The sequence below is a fragment of the Lampetra planeri genome, chromosome 19 (assembly GCF_965212315.1).
Source record: "Lampetra planeri chromosome 19, kcLamPlan1.2.h2, whole genome shotgun sequence".
NCBI classification, from domain to species: Eukaryota; Metazoa; Chordata; class Hyperoartia; order Petromyzontiformes; family Petromyzontidae; genus Lampetra; species Lampetra planeri.
Window position 1 is genome coordinate 2,508,524 of NC_136125.1, and position 21,335 is coordinate 2,529,858.

General features: G+C 44.0%; 1 long non-coding RNA gene across 2 annotated transcripts; it reads right to left on the reverse strand.

Moving 5' to 3' along the window:
* Positions 1–7,062: 7,062 nt before the first annotated feature.
* On the reverse strand, positions 7,063–15,679 carry LOC144723950 (uncharacterized). Of its 2 annotated transcripts, none has more exons than XR_013586424.1 (5): positions 15,437–15,679; positions 9,732–9,900; positions 9,109–9,285; positions 8,597–8,791; positions 7,063–7,298 (listed from the first exon to the last, which is right to left on the reverse strand). It is a non-coding gene; the product is annotated as an uncharacterized LOC144723950 (long non-coding RNA). The 2 variants fall into 2 exon arrangements; XR_013586423.1 differs by having other exon boundaries at positions 15,429–15,679.
* Positions 15,680–21,335: the final 5,656 nt, after the last annotated feature.

Consider the following 21,335-nt stretch of genomic DNA (forward strand, 5'->3'; position numbering starts at 1 on the left):
ATTGTTTTATATTTTTATTATTTTATTGTTTCCCTTCTACTTGACTTTACCAAAAGAACCAAAAATATGAATCCCTGCAGTCACGAAAGCTTTAAAATCTTCTAACATTGTTCATGTTTTATCAAAATACAATAAGTGCACTGAATTATATGTATTTTACAGAGTAAAACATTGCATGAATAGTACCTTCAGAGTAACCAGTATTGCCTACATTGTATTGGCTTTGTCATTGTACTCTTGAAAAAAGTACTTGGAAGAGTTAATGAAAACGTATAGATTTAGCACCAGGATGTGTGGATGTTTCAGTCTTAATGAGGTGTTTATTCTGGACATCTGCCTTGTTTCACTCTGTTCGCGTCAACATTACTGGGTGATATTCTAGGCTGGTGACAGTGCCATCCCAGAAGGGGGATCGGTACTTGAGTTGGTAGCGAAGTTCATTGTTGAGGGCTTTATTGATGGATGTTTGGTTTTAGAATATTAGCAAGAACAAGGGCTTGTGACTCATGAGAACACAGCATGGCAACACACGCTCAGATCCTGGTACTAGACGAATAGAACCAGGTTCCCAAGATAACCATGCCACAAGGTGACATTCAACCCACACCTCGTCTAGAAGTCTCAGGAGGGTAATTATAAACTAACCCGCTGGTTCATCAGTTCCACTGCTGGATTATTTTTTCCGCCTGAGGACGACCGCTTGTGTTGCGATCGAAACGTCGTAATATGTAATTTTTTGTTTTATTTTCTTATTTTTCTACCTACGTGACTTTACCGAAAGAACCAAAGAGTATGGATTCCTGCAGTCACGAAAGCTTCAAATCAAGATATCAACTAAACTTTGTATTTATTTAAAACTTGTTTTATTTTGCCAGGCAAAGCCCACTGAGCTATTATATATTTTTTAGAAGTGACCTGGCCATAAATTATAGCTCAACAAAGTTACATGTGGAAATCGTATGTGAATAAATGTGGAGTTGAAAAACTGGACCTGGAGAAAAATCCACACGACCACGGGAAGAACATACAAACTCCAAATATACAGGTGCCAGGATTAGGACCGAACCCATGATCTCCTGCATACCAGGTAAGGCAGATAACATTTCGCCATTGCGGCGCCCTGTAGGTTAGGAAGATGTGCTTACAGCAAAGGAGACCTCACTTCTCAACAGAGGCCCTATGTATTGGAGAATATGAGTACACCAAAGTGTATTCCCTTTTCAAATTCAAACACAGGCACACGTTACACAGGCAGTGTTTAAAAATTGTACAATTTCTCTTTTAATGCGTTTTCACTTTTAACACCGACACAACAGCTCATCCTTGCAAAGAATAATGATGTACGATTGCTACAACATGGAACATGCGGTATCATTCAGAAATTACCAAGTGGTTCTGAATTGCCAAAAACATGCAATATGGCGTTGTGATGGATGATCAAACTACCAATCTTCAAGTGACTGCAGATAAAGATATAGCTACTTAAACTGACCGTAGTATAAAGCCAACGCGTTTTTTTAACTCTCAAAGATGCTGCCTTACAAACGGCCTATAATCGCACCTTAAATTATCGTGCAAACCGAATCCAAATTAATGCACTTAATATTGAGACCATTGTTCGATGGAGATCCGAGTAATCTGTGTACAGACACACACCATGTGGTAAAGGCCTAAAAAACAAGAGAACAGACTAAACGCAATTCATACCAAGTTAATGTATTTTATTTTACAATCTACGACGATTTTGTGTACATTCAAAGTTTTAAACTTGTTTTAATAAAAAGTAACATTGAAATAAGTTCATTAGTATGAAATGTACCGTTAAATATAATTAAAAAGTGCAGCTTTTGGGTACTTTTAATGTGTTATAATTATTTAGAGTGCCCCAAAAGTACTCAAAATAGCTTTTAGTCTTTCAGCCAAGATACATTAGATATCGGACACAGATACATGCTTCACCCCTTAAAAGAGCCTATTAACATGCCAGGCCAAGCATCGGAATGTGCACACAGTTCTGGATCTTAGTCGAAGGTTTGGAGAGAGTTTCATGGTCAAAAAAGCAGCCTCTCTGATGTTTGGGCGATGTTGCACACCCAGGCTAATGAGATATCTCAAGGGATTATGCAGGTGAGATGTTTAAAAATATATAAAAAATGTGCGCTGTTCAATGCACTGCCTGTAGGTTCAACGGTTCAACTGCCTTTGCTAACATGCAAACATATATGGATTGTATGAATTAGATATGGAATTTCACAAATGCAATTAAGTGAATATATAAACAAACTTTCGGTTTTAAATTGTCAATTATAAAAAAAACATTTAAACTCTACAACCTGCAGCCTTTGAACAAACGAGGCTTCACCATCGAGATTTCACACGACCATAGAATGAATCAAACCCATTTACCTAGAGACATTACGAGAATGATTGCAAGCAGCCTGAAGGAGAGGTATACGAGCGTGGCGCATGCCCCTCCGTCACCCAGCGCCTCTCCCAGACGGGACATGCGCACGAGTGCAGAGGTCACGGACTGGAAGGCGTGGGCCCAGGAGCGGGCGCCGTACAGGCCGTGCAGAGAGAGGCTGCAGGCGCACAACAGCACGACCAACAACAGCAATCGGCTCTTGACTCGCGTCTCACGGCGCAGCAGAGGCAGCGCCAGGCACCGCCTCGCTCCGCGGTGGAGCAGGGGGAGTTGAAGAGCCTTGAGGGACTCCACGAACACCAGCAGCGCCAGCGCCACCCTGAGACGCTCATCCAGCGTGGTCAGCTTGCCCAACGTCGGATTTTCTCCTGAAAAAAAATGACGACTTTAATGTGACTTCGACTTCAGTGTGCGTAGATATTTTACGGTCGTGCTGTATTTCCTCTGATTAGCACGCTTGGCTACGTACCGCGGGAGAGAAGTTCAACATACATTTATGTGATGTGTTTTCGGGTTGTACCGCGAGTTGTTGGTCACGATGTCTCATGTTTTACTCCACGTGCTGGGTGTTGTGTATATACCCCCTTTTTAAAAAATGTTAAATATTTTTTTTTTAAGAATTATTTTGCCAACATATAATATCGTTTTTTTTAATAAGACGCGGCAACGTGAGAACGGACACGCCCCCACACTCCCACAGATGTGTGCACACCTCATTTCAAAGGAAATAGGGCATAAAAGAAGGGTAATCAAGATCATAAAAACTCCCCGAATTTCACACAGGAGGAACAAGGGAGGGGGGAATGGCAGGCAGGGGGTTGGAATGACACCCTCTCGTAAAAAGCCTTGCAGGGCCGGGCACCACGGAGGAAGAGATGGTTATGTTCTTAACAAAGAAACAGCATTGACGACAAAAAGCACATACGGGTCTTTGAACCATGTTAGATGCACAAGTACCAACTTAGCCATGAAGATTAAGCAAACAGTATCCATCCTCACTCCAATTGAAAACCAGAGTCGCGATTCATCAATTGTTAATTAAATACGGACATTATTTACCTTAAATAATTCCTACGCGGCCGGGCCGAAGCATCAAAGAATAATTAAGGCTTGGGGGTCCAAAACAAAATTCCTAGCCGGGATAGCAAATTAAATAATCACGAAGTCAAATAATAAGTAAGGAATTAAAGAAGAAGAGGAATCAAGGGCGGATAAGGCTCTCAAAATTAACCAAACACAACACCCATGGGAAGCGAGCAACACGACCGTCTTTGTCTTTCCGAGAGGATCTCCACACGCAGGCACAAAAGCGAGAAAATGACACCCATAAAGGGGGCAATGGCTCAAAGGAAATTAACACGCTCTCGGAAATAAATAAATAAATAAGCGCATGCGCCGGGTGCTTCCACCGTGGAAACAACGTCTTTGTCTTCCCACAACACGGACAGCAAAAATTGCACACGCAAGGAAATAACATTTCCATGAGAAATCGGGTCACGATGAAACATCGGGAACACGGTTTCGGCATAACTGGGGCATAATGGAAATAAGTCGCATTTCAACTTCCAAACCAAAACAACTTAAGCTGTGTGAGACAAAAGATATGATCCCGAGCAAGGGAGGGAATAATTAAGCTCGCTTAACGCGTAGGTTTTCGCGACAAATATTATTCAGTAACAAAAACATGGATTCGAATATTTCTTTTATATATATATAACTCGACGCGAATCATCGGTCTGGCTAATGGATAACTTCGGTGGCGCCGTCACGAGGCCCCCACCCCCCCCCCCCCCTTCCAGAACGACACACAGCTGTGTCTTCAAAGCTAATAAACACACGGACAAACACGCACGCGAAACACACGGACGGACACGCACACGACACACACACACACGGATGCAGATGGTCCCACCCACAGGAAGGTTTTATGACAGACTTTGAACAACTCGGGAAACTGAGTGGATTTTCTCAATATATACCGAAGGAAAATCCATACAAACAGATCATCAGGGCCTCTGGCCCCATCACAGATCATCCGGGCCACGGGCCCCACCACAGATCGCCAGGGCTCTGAGCCCCATCTCGTCGCCAGGGCTTCGACTCCACCACAGATCGTCAAGAAGTTTTTCGTCATCCAGAATGACGAGGTTCGCGGGTTAGCGACGTGCCGCTACAAGCCGAGGTCTGCACCAACTGAGAAGAATCGCTACCCTGAGTCGCAGAGCTGCGAGTGAAGCCAACAAAGACGCCAACGTCCACCCTGCCACGAACGAAGCATCGCTCCTCGTCAGAGTGACGACCAGCGAACAACCCGCAGGAAAGGCGGAGATCGCCAAGCGAGCGCCACCGAGCGCCACCCAGCGCCAGCAGAGCTGCGCCACCGTGCGCCACCGTGCGCCACCGTGCGCCACCGTGCGCCACCGTGCGCCACTGTGCGCCACCGTGCGCCACTGTGCGCCAACGAGCGACACCCAGCGCCACCGAGCGACACGAGCGACCGAGCATCTTCAAGGACAGCATCGTGCCAACTCGTCATCCAGCGGTAGAGAGAGAGAGCGCACAAGCCGAGCGACACGCTGAGCGAGGGAGCAGCAGGCGCTCGCGGCGGCCACGCCCAAGCCAGAGAGAACTTCTGGCCGCTGGTTGTATCCTCCTACACCACACAAGCTAACGACACAATTCATATTACGAGGGGACAACGCACACACAGCACGCACACGAATAAGAAAAATTGTCATTGCGTTACAGAAAGGGTTGCCATTTCGAGGTGGTGCGTTCAATATCAACTGATCGTGCAAAGCAGTTGCTGCCGTCGAGTTACATGAATAAGAAATGTTTTAGTCATTCATTTTCGTTAACTGCATAATTTCGCCAATGAATAAAAAATGTTTAGTCATTCATATTAGGTAATTGCATAACCTCGTAATTGCATAAGGATTTTAGTTATTCACATTAATCGAATGCATAGTATCGCAAATGCATAAGAGTTTGGTTATTCATGAATTATTGACGCATGTTTGACCTGCATGATAGAATGTCACATGCTTGTTAGAATAAAATTGCTTAACACCAACTGTTCGAGTGCTTCTTTCCAAGTCCATGCAAAACTATCTTATTCTTGATAACTGTATCCTGTGATGAGATATGAAAATGGAGACCTAAAATATCATAACACACACTAGGATAATCGGTAAACGGTAAATAGATGATAATCGTGTTATCCTGATTGATATAACTCTGGATAAACGAAGCTGAGCCTAATTATCATAACTGCTCACAGTAACATAATCGCAAGCATCCGCATAAATTACTACGATTATCTCCGTGATTATCATAATTCATGCATACAATTACTCACACCATCATAATTTATGCATATTAACTCACACATTAACATAATTAATGCGATTTGCGCATTTTTCGGAAAATTATTAATTTTTATTATTTTCATCAAAATTTCATAACCCGACACAGACAACATGGGCTCAAAAAGCTCCCAACACGAGAATTAAAACGCAAAAAGACATCGTATCAAAATGAAAAAAAATGAAGTTGAATTCAATTAGAAAAAAAGTTCATTAACATTTTTAACTCATGCATCGGCTCAATCTCATTCCATTCTGCAGGGCAATGAGTTATTTTGTGTACTGTAAAGAAACACCACAAGTTATATAACAAAAAACATATATAATAGGACTGTTGCACGTGTTTAGTTTGTTGCCTAACTGATTGAACACAATCAGCACTCCACAGCATTTTTTGCTTTGTTTTCACTTTTTTTGTATTGTAAATTATGAGATGTTTATGATAACTAACATTATATTGATTTGTGTATAGCTTTGTGTGGAAAAAATACGTTTCCCCAGGCTTCCAAATGCACTGTAGTAACTTATCTCATAATAAAGGTTTTTGGGTTAGATCGCGTAAATATAAATGAGTCGTAACTCTCCACCACCCGACACAGCCAGTAAGGTTTGTCACGTAAACAACGCGCCAATTATTTACTACTTCAGCCCACCGGTGTGTTGGAGATTAAATGGCGTCATGACGTTCACAGCGTCATCTTGCTCTAATTAAGACCGGAAGCAGGTGGATCGTTTCACTATTCTAGCAAATCGCCAGATGATGCTGGATGTAATTTCCAGCGAAACGTCGTAGTCAGGCAGTGGAGGGTTACGACACATTTATACTTACGTAATCTAACCCAAAAACCCTTATTGTGAATAATATTGGTCGTGAAAGCCAACGTGTTAAAGTAACTTACCTTCTGCTCCTGTAACCTCCCAACCAAATCTGTGCCCAATCTGAGCATTAAAAGTCAGCCATTAGCCACACTCATAAGAGTGCATCTCCTATCTGCAGCTGTCTATATAATGTGTCTTTCACTTAATCAGTATCCACATTTGTCTGCACGTATACTTGGACCAGCAATAATTTGGTATATCTTGTTTCTAGTCTCACTGTAATTATGTCATTTACAGGTTCCATGCAATAATGGATCTAGCTAGCTCTGCTTCATATAGAACTCGTAACAATTTTTTGTAAGAAAAAAATGAACGTTGAAAGTTTCCTTGATCATGTGTGGATTACTTTGAGGTAATGAATTGCATTGGGTGTGCATACCTTGAGTATGCCAAAAAGAAGTAGATTGCGACCAGTGTTATCCTCAGAACGAAGCAAAGTAGTTCCACGTAATTCATCACTTTGCCGAAGTAGGACATCTTCTCTTTCTTCATTTTAAAACTTTCACAGACCAAAAGAAGCAGGCCCAAGACCAAAATGATGATGTAAGCAGCCATGGTCACCACAAACCAAGCATTCCCGATTTCTTGTAAAGGAGATACCTTGAGATGGTATTGTGGATGTGCAATACCTAGAAAACGATACAACACCTTTACATTACTAACAACATGCACACAATGGATGGCATTTTTTGACTTAAACTTTCGTGACTGCAGGAATTCATATTCTTGGTTCTTTCGGTAAAATGACGTAGATAGAAAACAAAAAAAATGTTGGATTATAGTGTTGGATTATATATTTGCACTATAATCCAACATACTAATCTAAGTTCATTTCCTTTAACATGCCACGCTATGTATTACCTTTACACTATAATACCCCATTAACACTACTTCGGCTACCTTTGTTCTCAAAAACTTATATAAACTTTTGCTGGTAACAGCTTCTCTTCACAAGGCAGCAGACATCGTGCTGCTCGCAGCAGACATCGCGGATGTCACGATTTTCACCTGAAGACGTTGGCTTGTGTTGCTATCGAAACGTCGTGATTTATTTTGTTTTATTTTTACCTACGTGACTTACCGAAATAACCAAAGAGTATGGATTCCTGCAGTCACGTAAGCTTCAAATATAGAAAGAAACTACATCGAAACTAACGAGCAAATCACCTGGGGACAGTGAGATGTCTTTAATTGACGAAACCAGGTGAGCTGAGTTAGGAACAGAAGAGGTGGTCTTACCAGTGAATGGCTGCAAGGTCTCAGACAGATATCGGGCCAGTTTGTAGGTGGGTAAACCAATGGTGGAGACGATGGGACGAAGGGGTATACCTTCTTCATGGATTTTTGGTAAGCCATATAGTCTGGGTGGTCTAGCAGCAGAAGGTTTTAAGGAAAACCGTTTTGTCTGTTCAATTAATGAAGCTGAATCGGTGATGATATTGTTCGTTTTTGTAACGAGGCATTTGGTGGGGTCTCTAAAACAAATTAAAACATATTTCTCGCCCACTCACTTTGGAACCCTTATAAGCAGTTACATTTGGAGGCTTGCCCCCTCTTTTCTCTCCGCCTGATGAAGACCGCTTGTGTTGCGATCGAACGTCGTGGGTTTTTTACTTTTATTATTTTCAATTTATTTAAATTAAAAAATTTGTTCTACTATTTCATTTTATTAAAAGTTTTCTATCTACGTGACTTTACCAAAATAACCAATATGTGCCCATCTGTGCATGTTATTTTTATTTGCTGCCAGCCTGCACGCATTCAAACATATGACATTGTGCCTTTAAAACGTGTTTACTCTATTGATTTTATGTGATTCAATGTGTGTGTGGTCGATAGTAGGGGAGTGTTAGTGTAGCAGTTGCCCCAACAGTCTGTTCAGGCTATAGGGGGATCTTTGTCTTTGATAGCAGGGTTACACACTCACCGGTCAGAGAGAAAACCAGCAGCATATTCATATGGCAGAGCAGATTTGTGTTTGCGTTGAACACCGTGAGCTCTGTGACGAGTGCTGACGTGCGGGAATCTAGCCAGGAGTTTTCCTTCACGTACGTGAGAGTGTCGGCTGCTTTTGCTGCATTATTTACCAACTCCACCAAGTAACCATCACTCCTGAGTGACTCTGCAAAGAAACGCCAAGCATAAAAACCACGAATGGGGTAACACATTAGTCAATAACACTGCCTTAATATATTATTTTTTAAATTGCTGACATTTTAGGCAATGGTCCATGTACTAGAATACATTTGCGATTACCTTTTTTTGGTGACTGTGATTTGCACCACTGCCAATGCAGCGTCACAAAATAATTAATTTAAAAAACTGTAGACTGTTTTTCGTATATTTTTTCTGTTTTACTGCCCTTTTATTCTGTTGAATGTAACATTACTAGGTGACAAATCCCTTGCACAATTAACCTTGTAGTAACTAAAATCCTACCAAATGTACTTGAGGCATCCTCGTCTGGCATATTCTGGAAGATCCAGTATTTGTCTCTGTAATCTCCTCCTGTTGTGTTTGATGGTACCCAGGCCTTTGCATAGTGTTTTATGTCCACTACTGGCGGATAGTGTTTAACATCTTGCAACATCTTCACATACTTCATCTCAATTGGTCCTGCCACAATAATGCACACATTCATATACCAGCACGATTTAGTCATTTCAAAAATTCAAACAACGCACTTACAATTTATTTTTTTAATAAATTTGTCTCGGTGTTGCAATCGGTATTGCAATCGTCAATTGCAATCGCGTATGCACTTCAACAGTTTTAAAATAAACTATTGGTTGCCAGTAAACAGAATTAGCATGAAACTAAGGTGTATTTTTACACAACTAGGATAATAAAAAACAGATTGGACCTGCGGGTCTATTGCGTTAATATTTTGTTGTGAATATTTTAGGTGGAATAGTAAAACAAAGAATGTGTAACCATTTATATTCTGTGACGAATAAAATAAATATTGTGCAATATTACGTAAAATGTTAAACAGGTATTATTGAATGCATCGATATTTCAGGAAACTTTGCTTTAAAATTGTACAGGAGTACATGTTTTACCTTTTGTGTATCTCAGCTGCCTTAGCCACACTGAGCCCACCAAAACCATCTCAGGGGAATGCATGTTGGACAGAAAGGTGTTGGCTGTCTTTACATTGCTGCTGCTTTGTTTCATATTTGGTAAGAGTGAGCCAAACATCCAGTCCCAATAGCCGGGGGCATCATCGATCTTAAGGAACAAAACGATATATATCACCGCTATACGTAAGCGACAGTAAAATAATTACAGTGGATTTGTGATGCCTTTATATTTGAGAAATAATTTGCTATAATAAAACACCTGTGTAGAAATTACCAGATCAAAAATTACATAATTAACACAACATGCCGACAAAATCTACACAACATTAAGTTCTGAAAGCAATGCTATTAATATTAATACTATTTTATAAATTATGGTCACAGCATTACAAATACAATATTTACACTTCATATAAATGCTCTAATAAGCTGCGTACTGTACTGATGGTTTTAGTCCAGATCATATCCCACCTGCTCCCTAAAGCAAAGTAATGGGTACCAATTAATTGATTAGCACAGCTGGCTACATATGGTGCGAAAGAAGTTCAACACACATACATACAACATTCATATACCGATGTAGAATCCAAGTATCTTGTTTGTAAACATAAATATAAAGTGTTACTATACTTACATTTTCATATTTTCCCGTGATGAAAATGTTCTGCACATTTTTTTTAAAAATGAATGTCAAAACCATTCACGTGTGTGTAAGCGGCAAAGAACAATGCGATCAACTGGAGGACATTCAAGAAGAGCTTGATGCTCAAAATCCTTTGCAAAGTCTGTCCAAAAAGAATGCGTGCTGGGCTTTGCATAGATGTTCCTGTGTAAAGAGGAACATTTCAATGTTTTAGAATATAACGATGTTGTTGGTAATTTATTTGTTATTTATGTCGACAGTGCACCGACTGGCGGCCATAAGGGCTAATTACGGGTGGGAGAACAGCACACAAACAGAAGAGAGTATGCACACGAGCGACCACAAGGAGGGATAACTATGCCGAGGGTCAAAGAGGGGATCTATCTGGAAGCTCCCAGAACCCGCAGGAGAGTTCGATAACAGGGGCGTGGCCAGGGGCAAGGCATGGCCACGCTGGGGGGATAAAAGGTGGAGAGGAACGGGGTTCTGGGCGCCGTGGGGTTCGGGGTCCTGGTGGTCATCGCTGTCATCATCGTCATTGCTGTCGTCTCTTCGTCACCGTCGTCGCTATATAGTCAACCAGCTATATAGTTAGACATTGCCTTCATTGCCGAATAGTCAGCCAGCTATATAGTCAGCCAGTGTTATGTTACCCTGTGACTTCTTCTTCTTGGTTCTTTCGGTAAAGTCACGTAGAAGGGAAGTAATAAAATAATAAAAATAAAACATGATAAAATTATTCTCACGACGTTTCGGCCACAACGCAAGCAGCCGTCCTCAGGTGAAAACCAGGTCCGTCGAGGCGACAGAGTCTGAATGAAACAGCACACGAGCTTGGAGCATATATATAAGCTGGGCGCCTTGACAAAGGAATTTGCATATCAAGAGGAATTTAGCATATTTATGGGAAATGCAGGAATGTGATTAGTACTACATATGCATGTGCATTATGCAGGATTAACAGCATCAAAGGGAGCTAGAGTTGCTGATGCTGCTGCAGTTGCTGATGCTGCTGCAGTTGCTGATGCTGCTGCAGTTTCTGCTGCTGCTGCAGTTTCTGCTGCTGCTGCAGTTGCTGCTGCTGCTGCAGTTGCTGCTGCTGCTGCAGTTGCTGCTGCTGCAGTTGCTGCCTTATCCATTTTAATATAACACTATGTATTATTCTACCCACCCTAATGTGTATCACACTGCTATATATTTACTATACAATTACGACACCATACATTACTCTGCACACTGCACCATGCCAGTGAGTGGAACGCGGTCTGAAAGTCACCGTAAACGTGAACACAATCAGTTAAGATCCGAAATGGTTTATTACGTCCTTCCAATGATTGCTAAGCCAGAATCCATCTTCTCGGTTGAAATTGTCTCTGTGTTTGTATATGTGGATCGCCTCATGAACGAATCTCTCATGATAGCCAGATGGCTTGCAGAGAACCTCTGTCTTGGAGAAGTCAATGTCATGTGAGCCCACTGAATTGTAACAGTGATCTGCCACGGCTGAGGTGTTTGTCCTACCGTGTTTCAGGTCTGCTTTATGTTCACGGATGCGGTCCGAGACATGTCGTTTGGTTTCTCCAATGTAACTGCTACCACAGAGGCAACTTAGTTTGTAGACGCCAGGGTACTGTATGTCTGGAACCACATCTTTTACAGACGGGACCAGATCACGGATTTTATGTACTGTGTTGAATCGGACCTGGATCTTGTGTTTAATCAGGATTTTGGAGATCTTTTTTGTGACCCCAGCAATGTAGGGTAAGGTAATGGTCTTGAAAGGCTCCTCAACAGGATCCTTCTTGATGGTTGGAGTGATGGCCTTGCGGATTGTGTAGTCGGAGTAACCATTAGCCTTAAGAGCTTGGCGTACGTGTTTGAGTTCACTGCCAATGTGTTCCTGGTCGGAAATGCATTGGGCTCTATGGTATCGAGTCTTGATGAGGGAATTCTTCTGGGAAGGATGGTGGTGGGAATCCGGTTTTAGGTAAGCATCCGTATGGGTGGCTTTCCTGTAGACAGAGTGGCTCATTGAACCATCAGGTCTTCTTTTAATTAGGACATCCAAAAAGGGTAGCTTGCCATCTTTTTCGACTTCCATGGTGAATCTGATGGCTGGGTGTATGGAATTGATGTGGTCGAGAAATTGGTCTAGAGCAGGCCGGCCATGTGGCAAGATGACAAAAGTGTCATCTACGTACCTCTACCATAATGTCGGGCGTAGAGTGGCAGTCTTGATGGCGTCAGTCTCAAATTTCTCCATGAAGATGTTGGCTACAACCGGAGATAGGGGGCGCCCATTGGGGTGCCCTCAGTTTGCTTGTAGAAAGTTTCATTCCAGGTGAAGTATGTATTGGTTAAGCAGTGTCTCACCAGGGGGGTATCCCAGCATTCAGTCCTTGATGAACCAAGTCTTCAATGATTGCGATGGTGTCAGGTACAGGAACTTTGGTGAATAAGGAAACCAAATCAAAACTGACAAGCAGGTCGTCTGGGGACAGGGCAATCCCCTTGATTGTCGATACCAGGTCAGTAGAGTTTAGTACCGCAGAGGTGGTTTTTCCAGTGAAAGGCCGTAAGATTTCAGACAAAAAACGAACCAGTTTATAGGTGGGGGAGTTGATAGTAGAGACAATGGGACGAAGAGGTGTATCTTCTTTATCTATCTTTGGCAAGCCGTATAATCTTGGTGGCCTGGCTGCAGAAGGTTTCAACGAGAACTGTTTGGTCTGATCAATTAATGCGGTTGAATCAGAAATGATTTTCTTGGTTTTAGAGACGAGGCTGTTGGTGAGGTCTTTTTTTATTTTTGTATAACTGCAGCAGCAGCAGAAACTGCAGCAGCAGCAACTGCAGCAGTAGCAACTGCAGCAGCAGCAACTGCAGCAGCAGCAACTGCAGCAGCAGCAACTGCAGCAGCAGCAACTGCAGCAGCAGCAACTGCAGCAGCAGCAGCAACTGCAGCAGCAGCAACTGCAGCAGCAGCAACTGCAGCTCCCTTTGATGCTGTTAATCCTGCATAATGCACATGCATATGTAGTACTAATCACATTCCTGCATTTCCCATAAATATGCTAAATTCCTCTTGATATGCAAATTCCTTTGTCAAGGCGCCCAGCTTATATATATGCTCCAAGCTCGTGTGCCGTTTCATTCAGACTCTGTCGCCTCGACGGACCTGGTTTTCACCTGAGGACGGCTGCTTGCGTTGTGGCCGAAACATCGTGAGAATAATTTTATTATGTTTTATTTTTATTATTTTATTACTTCCCTTCTACGTGACTTTACCGAAAGAACCAAGAAGATGAATCCCTGCAGTCACGAAAGCTTTAAATCAAAATTTACCCTGTGACTATCATTAAGTCGTAGCTGTAAGCCGACGAGAAATAATACTGGTAGGAACCTCCTGGTTACACCAGCCCACAGGGGATTATTGTGTCCGTCGTGCAGGGAGGAGCTTGGTGGGGAGGGAGGGGCTGGGTGGGGAGGGTGGGGAGGGGCTGGGTGGGGAGGGTGGGGCTGGGTGGGAGGGGTGGGGCTGGGTGGGGAGGGGCTGGTCACCCCGTGGTGCCCTTATAAAACTCAACGTTTAACCTACTCACGCCGGCTTGTGCCCGCCCTCACAGTCGGGCATATTTGCGGAATACACCACACTTGCCGTTGACCCTGGCCATTGACCGAGCAACCCAACGTTCCTACCAACTCCCTCCGCAGGAATGTGTTAAAGAAGTCCTCTAAAGGTAGTGTCTCTGAAGTCATTACGTTACATGTATTTAAAAAAACGTTGGTATTTTCACTTTAACATTGCCAATTAAGAACCCACGAATCTCAGTACAAATATTGAATTAAACAATGTAAATGTTTACCATGTTTACCATTTTAAATCCACAGTCATGTTATTATCCACGGGAAATTGTGGACAATAGGGCGAATTCAGTGCTGACTGTTGTCTCACTCACAAAACTCTGCGAGTGCATTGAAGCTTCTGGTCAGGGTTAGTGATTTGGCCGTTTTAATGGAATCCTCCGTGAGCCAATCGAATAAATTCGCTACTCTTGGCAACTAATCCCTCTTGTCCAAGGAGAACTTGGTTGAAAATACCACGATGAATTAGACCTTGGATAATAGAGGAGCGTGGAGGAGAGGATGCCGACTCTAGAGATCTAATATAAATGTAATAAAGGACTTCGTCAGGCACTGCTGGTCTCCATTGCTCTTTTATTTAGTTCCTTCTCGCACCCCGCTGGTCCTGACCGCGGACCAGCGTCTCCTCACGCGCGCCCCGCATGCGCTCCCTCATCAGCTCCTCTCCTCACGCGTGCCCCGCATGCGCTCCCTCGTCAGCTCCTCCGCTCTTCCTCGCACCCCGCTGGTCCTGACAGCGGACCAGCGTCTCCTCGCGCGCGCCCCGCACGCACTCCTCCGACAGCTCCTCCGGTCCCGCCACTCCGCACACCGCTGGCCGACGGCGTGCCGAAGATCCTTCAGCCACGTGGTTGATGGCGCGGATCCCCTCCGGCCACCCAACGTGGCTCAGCTTCTTTACTCCAGCAACTGATCCGGAGCCCTTCCAGGCTCCCACCTATATCCCCTTTACCACGTGATCCTGACTCCTCCCCTTCCGGATCGTCAGATCCGGCCTTCCCATACTCCCCTGCTGGCTCCACCTCCATTCACCTCGCTTCCGATTGGACCCTAGGTGAACGGCGGCCCCTCCCACACTCCCCCCATACAGGGCTCCGCCCCCCAATACCTCGGGCCGTGTGATTGGGCCAGAGTCCAGCAGCGAACCCCATTTACGCTCGCATTACATAAATAAAAGTCAAAAATTGTATGTGGGTTTGTGTGTGGCCGCGCGCTTGGCTCTCCAACGTTGGGGTTTTCGTAAAGAATATAGCCAGGTACCACACCGTAAGCCCCGCGGTGAGCAAGCGCTATTCCTTTTTCAATTCCGTCAACTTTAAAATAGTTTAATTAGCAATTTAGTGCGATTTCTGTGCACTTATTTATTTATGACGTGTGCACGACCATACCAACTCACGCGCCTTTGAAGGGGAGGACGGCCCATGTCAAGTCGCACACCTTCGGTGGGAGCGAGGGGTGTAGGCGCAGCTTTCTTGTGCCAGAAAATAAGTTACGCCTTAACTTGTGAGAGCAATAAGTCTGACGCGTATTTGAGGTGTCTTAACTCAAAGTGTGTCTTTATTTCTTAGTTGCACAAAAACGAGCATTTATACCTTCGCCTGTTCACGTACTGTATCACCCTGTCGCACAGTAAAAGACTATCCACTCGCTCTCCACCCGGCTCTTCTCATAGCCCCCGTTTATACTGTAAAAACCGGAAATGACGTCATGGGTTCAACCAACGGAGCGTCTAACCACAGGGTGGTTTCTAAACAGTTGGAATATTCCAAATCAAATATAACCAGTCCGTCAACAAATGTATGACGGATGTACATCACATTTATATACAGAAATAATACACTCACTTTCTGTCTTATGGCTCTTACAAGAGGGACATTTTCTTTCGCGTAAAAAATCCTATAAAATACACTAAACGCTCAGGTTAGTTATTCACTGTCTCATGTCCCCCCCACCCCAATGCGTGCAGTTATTACTACTGTAGGACTCGTACAAGGGTTGTCTTTCTCTCCTCTTTATTTTCCTCTTAGAGTCCACCTTCGCCGCGCCACCGCTCCGCATCTCGGCGCGGCCTCGCTCCGCTCCGCGTCTCTCTGCTGCACCACCGCTCCGCGTCTCTCCGTGCCCTCTACCTCACTATCACTACACTTGTCGTCTCTACGGTTTCTCCTACTCTGCATCCTTCCGATGCATGGCTACCCTGGTTGCTCACTGCGTTCTCGCTACCACTGTCTCTCCGTGCTTTACTCTACTAACACTGTCTCTACGCTTTACTCAACTATCACTTGCTCTGCGACTCTCCGGGCACCGTTACTGCAGCTCCATCCACGACGCCAACTCGTACAGGACTTCCTTCTCTCCGTTGTGCTCTGGCTTATATTCCCACACCAATAAATCTCCCTAATTATCTCTACCCCCCGCTTATCAATCGCCCCCTGGCCCCCCCGTGTCACGTGGCCTTGTTTTCGCCGCCGGAGCGACGCCAGCTAATGCCCAATTACCTTTCCAGCCACTCACTGGCCTGTGTCCTCCCGGCTACCCTGACACCTGTTTCAACCCTTAACGACCCACTTCGCCTAAAGTCACAACAACAACCATTACCTCACATCACCCCACTGTACTGTGCTTGCTTGTATAGCAACAGAGGCGGGGGATGCGTGGCGCGCTATACTCAAGCCCTACACTACTATACAGTCGGTACATGCTACCACTATAGGCCATCAATCTAGGCTCTGCACGGAACTAGGCCTCACCACGCCACTCTGTCAGGTGAGTACTTTGTGCTATATAGTCGATAAATACTGAGTCAGCATGTACTACTGTAGTGATAGCAGGTACCACCACAGTCGGTATGCATTGCTGTAATCATAGAAGGTACCACCGCAGTCACTATGCACTGCTGTAATCATAGCAGGTACCACCACAGTCGGTATGCACTGCTGTCATCATAGCAGGTACCACCACAGTATGCACTGCTGTAATCATAGCTGGTACCACCAGAGCCAGTACACACTGCTGTTAGATTTTTAAGAGTAGTTAAAAACAAAAATTAAGACCAGGGCAACGCCAGGTACTTCCCGCTAGTTTAATATCAATTCAGCACTCATAAGGTAATATTCTAGTTTACACGCAATATCAATATGGTTTTAGAACTTGGCGGTGCACACTTCCAATTAAAATAGACAACAGAGTTCAGCGTCTGTTGTGTTAAATGTGTTATTGCATTTTTATGATTAAACAATGCACATTATTTACAAAAAAGGAGGGATGTTGTCCCACTCCTCTTTGCACATCTTCTCCAAGTCATTAAGGTTTCGAGGCTGACGTTTGGCAACTCGAACCTTCAGCTCCCTCCACAGATCTTCTATGGTATTAAGGTCTGGAGACTGGCTAGGCCACTCCAGGACCTTAATGTGCTTCTTCTTGAGCCACTCCTTTGTTGCCTTGGCCGTGTGTTTTGGGTCATTGTCATGCTGGAATACCCATCCACGACCCATTTTCAATGCCCTGGCTGAGGGAAGGAGGTTCTCACCAAGATTTGACGGTACATGGCCCCGTCCATCGTCCCTTTGATGCGGTGAAGTTGTCCTGTCCCCTTAGCAGAAAAACACCCCCAAAGCATAATGTTTCCACCTCCATGTTTGACGGTGGGGATGGTGTTCTTGGGGTCATATGCAGCATTCCTCCTCCTCGAAACACGGCGAGTTGAGTTGATGCCAAAGAGCTCCATTTTGGTCTCATCTGACCACAACACTTTCACCCAGTTGTCCTCTGAATCATTCAGATGTTCATTGGCAAACTTCAGACGGGCATGTATACGTGCTTTCTTGAGCGGGGGGGACCTTGCGGGTGCTGCAGGATTTCAGTCCTTCATGGCATAGTGTGTTACCAACTGTTTTCTTGGTGACTATGGTCCCAGCTGCCTTGAGATCATTGACAAGATCCTCCCGTGTAGTTCTGGGCTGATTCCTCACCGTTCTCATGATCATTGCAACTCCACGAGGTGAGATCTTGCATGGAGCCCCAGGCCGAGGGAGATTGACAGTTCTTTTGTGTTTCTTCCATTTGCGAATAATCGCACCAACTGTTGTCACCTTCTCACCAAGCTGATTGGCGATGGTCTTATAGCTCATTCCAGCCTTGTGTAGGTCTACAATCTTGTCCCTGACATCCTTGGATAGCTCTTTGGTCTTGGCCATGGTGGAGACTTTGGAATCTGATTGATTGTTTGCTTCTGTGAACAGGTGTCTTTTATACAGGTAACAAGCTGAGATTAGGAGCACTCCCTTTAAGAGTGTGCTCCTAATCTCAGCTCGTTACCTGTACAAAAGACACCTGGGAGCCAGAAATATTTCTGATTGAGAGGGGGTCAAATACTTATTTCCCTCATTAAGATGCACATCAATTATAACATTTTTGACATGCGTTTTTCTGGATTTTGTTGTTGTTATTCTGTCTCTCACTGTTCAAATAAACCTACCATTAAAATTATAGACTGATCATTTCTTTGTCAGTGGGCAAACGTACAAAATCAGCAGGGGATCAAATACTTTTTTCCCTCACTGTATGTTTGTCTGGAGAACACCTAGATGGCTCCACCAGTTTTACTGAATGCGGTGTCAATAGCAAGCTGATGATTTTCAGTTTTTGCGGACGACGTTGAAATTACAAATAAACCTTTTGGCATAATAACAACGATGATGTGGTTATTAGCCCTGTGATGATTATGCATTGCGCCATTTATAATAGCCCAAACATGATATTAAAATTATGAGATAATCGCAAAAAAACAGAACTTGAATCTATATTTAGACTGGAGGAATCTGATGAGCTATGAAGCTCTTTTTCACAGATGTCCAGTAGGCAAGTTACAAGAACAAACAATACTGAAAGACAAAACACGAACGATAGGAGTGCAAGGAAAGTAAGTCATCTTCTTCTTCTCTTATATATAAAAGTCTCTGCGCGCACTTGCGAGGGATTTGGCTCACGGACGGTGGGCTTTACGTAAACAAAAATTTGCCAGCACGCCCTAAGCCCCACGGTGGGAATAGGCTATTCCGTAAACTTTAAAGTAGTTTAATTAACAAATTTGAGCCATTCTTATTTTAATTATTTACTTATTGTGCGACATCGACCATACCAACGGACGACAATTGCCTAGGGGGGGGGGGCGGACCCTGCGGGGGCTCTGCACGGGACTAGGTCTCACCAAGCCTATGATAAGTACACATTTACTTGCTTCTTACGCTACAATCACGTACGTACAAAAACGTTTTTTGTTCATCATCTGGGAAATATGATATTATTTTTGTTTCTGTGGTCACAACATATATATTTTGTTCATAACTTGCCCATTACTTTCATCTTTTTTATTCTGTCAACTCACTTTCAAATACACCTCTTTATGCAAATATCACCTTACTATTATTACATTACTTATATTTCGATTTAAAGCGTTCGTGACTGCAGGGATTCATCTACTTGGTTCTTTCGGTAAAGTCACGTAGAAGGGAAATAATAAAATAATAAAAATAAATCATAATAAAATAATTCTCACGACGTTTCGGCCACAACGCAAGCAGCCGTCCTCAGGTGAAGAACAGGTCTGTCGGAAAGACAGCGTCTGAATGAAATGCCACCAGGCTTGGAGCGTATATTTAAGCTGGGTTGGAGGGGGAAGAGCGCCTTGACAAAACAATTTGCATATCAAGAGGAATTTAGCATATTTATGGGAAATACAGATATGGGATAAGCCATTACTTGTGGAATGCGTAGGAGGTGGGCGGGGGGTTTCAAAGTCATAATATGCCCATGCATTATGCAGGATTAGCAGCATCAAAGGGAGGGAGTAGGGTTAGGATTAATAAAGGGAAGGAATGTTAATAATATGGAGCTGCAGCAACTAATATGCTTATAGAATATGCATTGTAATATTACACTATGTATTATTCTACCCACCCTACTGTATACCACACTGCTGTATCACCATCATGGCTTGGCTTCGCGAACGAAGATCTAGGAAGGACATCCACGTCTTCTGCAGGCACGCTGGTGGCTGAAGATGCCTATGCGGGACAAGCAGGTCCTGCCACAACAGCTGCAAGTATAGGTCTCATCTGGGATGGGTGCTGAGGGATCATGGTTCTTCCTCCTTCTCCTTTTGTCCTCCATACGGGCCCTGCGGGTATCTTCGAAGAAGGAGGTGGCCTGATGGACTGTGTGCCGCCAGGAGTTGCGATCAGCTGCTTGTGTTGCCCACTGACGGTGATCGATGGAGCAAGCAGTGAGGGACTTCTTCAGGGAGTCTTTGTATCGCTTCCGTGGTGCCCCTATGTCGCGATGGCCAGAGGACAGTTCCCCATACAGGACAATCTTAGGTAAGCGGTGGTTCTCCATCCTGGCGATGTGCCCTGCCCAACGAAGCTGTGTCTTGAGGACCATGGCCTCGATGCTGATGACCTTCGCTGACTTGAGGACTTCAGTGTTGGCGACGAAGTCACTCCAGTGAATATTGAAGATTGTGCGGAGGCAGTGCTGATGGAAACGCTCGAGGAGACTCAGGTGACGACGGTACGTGACCCAGGACTCAGCGCCATACAGGAGAGTGGTCAGCACAACAGCTTTGTAGACGTTGACCTTTGTGGCTCTTTTAAGGTTTCTGTTGTTCCAGACAAGTTTGTATAGTCTGCCAAATGCACTGTTTGCCTTGGCCAGCCTGTTGTCGACTTCGTTGTCAATCTTGGCGTCAGACGAGATCACGCACCCCAAGTAGCTGAACTGGTGGACAGCTTTCAGTTCTGTTTGTTCAATGAAGATGCTTGGTGGATGGTGCTCCTCATGGGGTGCGGACTGATGAAGAACTTCAGTCTTCCTCAGGCTGACTTCAAGGCCGAAGATCTGAGCTGTTTTCGCGAAACAGGACGTAATTCGCTGCTGTATATTCACTATACAATTACGATATTATATATTACCTTATACATTGTATTAAACATTACACTTTAAACTATTTATTATTATACAATCTGCTATTCACGATACCATTGACCGTCGCGTGAAAGCTACTAAGAGGAAGCAACGAAATATGTCAATGGGAGAGTGGTGGTAGGAGACTTGCAGCGGAGCAAATAATCCATTCCTTGCGGAGAATAAAATATATATAGTCAATGCCAGTGAGTGGACTGCGGTCTGAAATTCACCGTAAACGTGAACACAATCAGTTAAGAATACATCTTCTCGGTTTAAATTGTCGCTGTGTTTGTATATGTGGATCGCCTCATGAACGAATCTCTCATGGT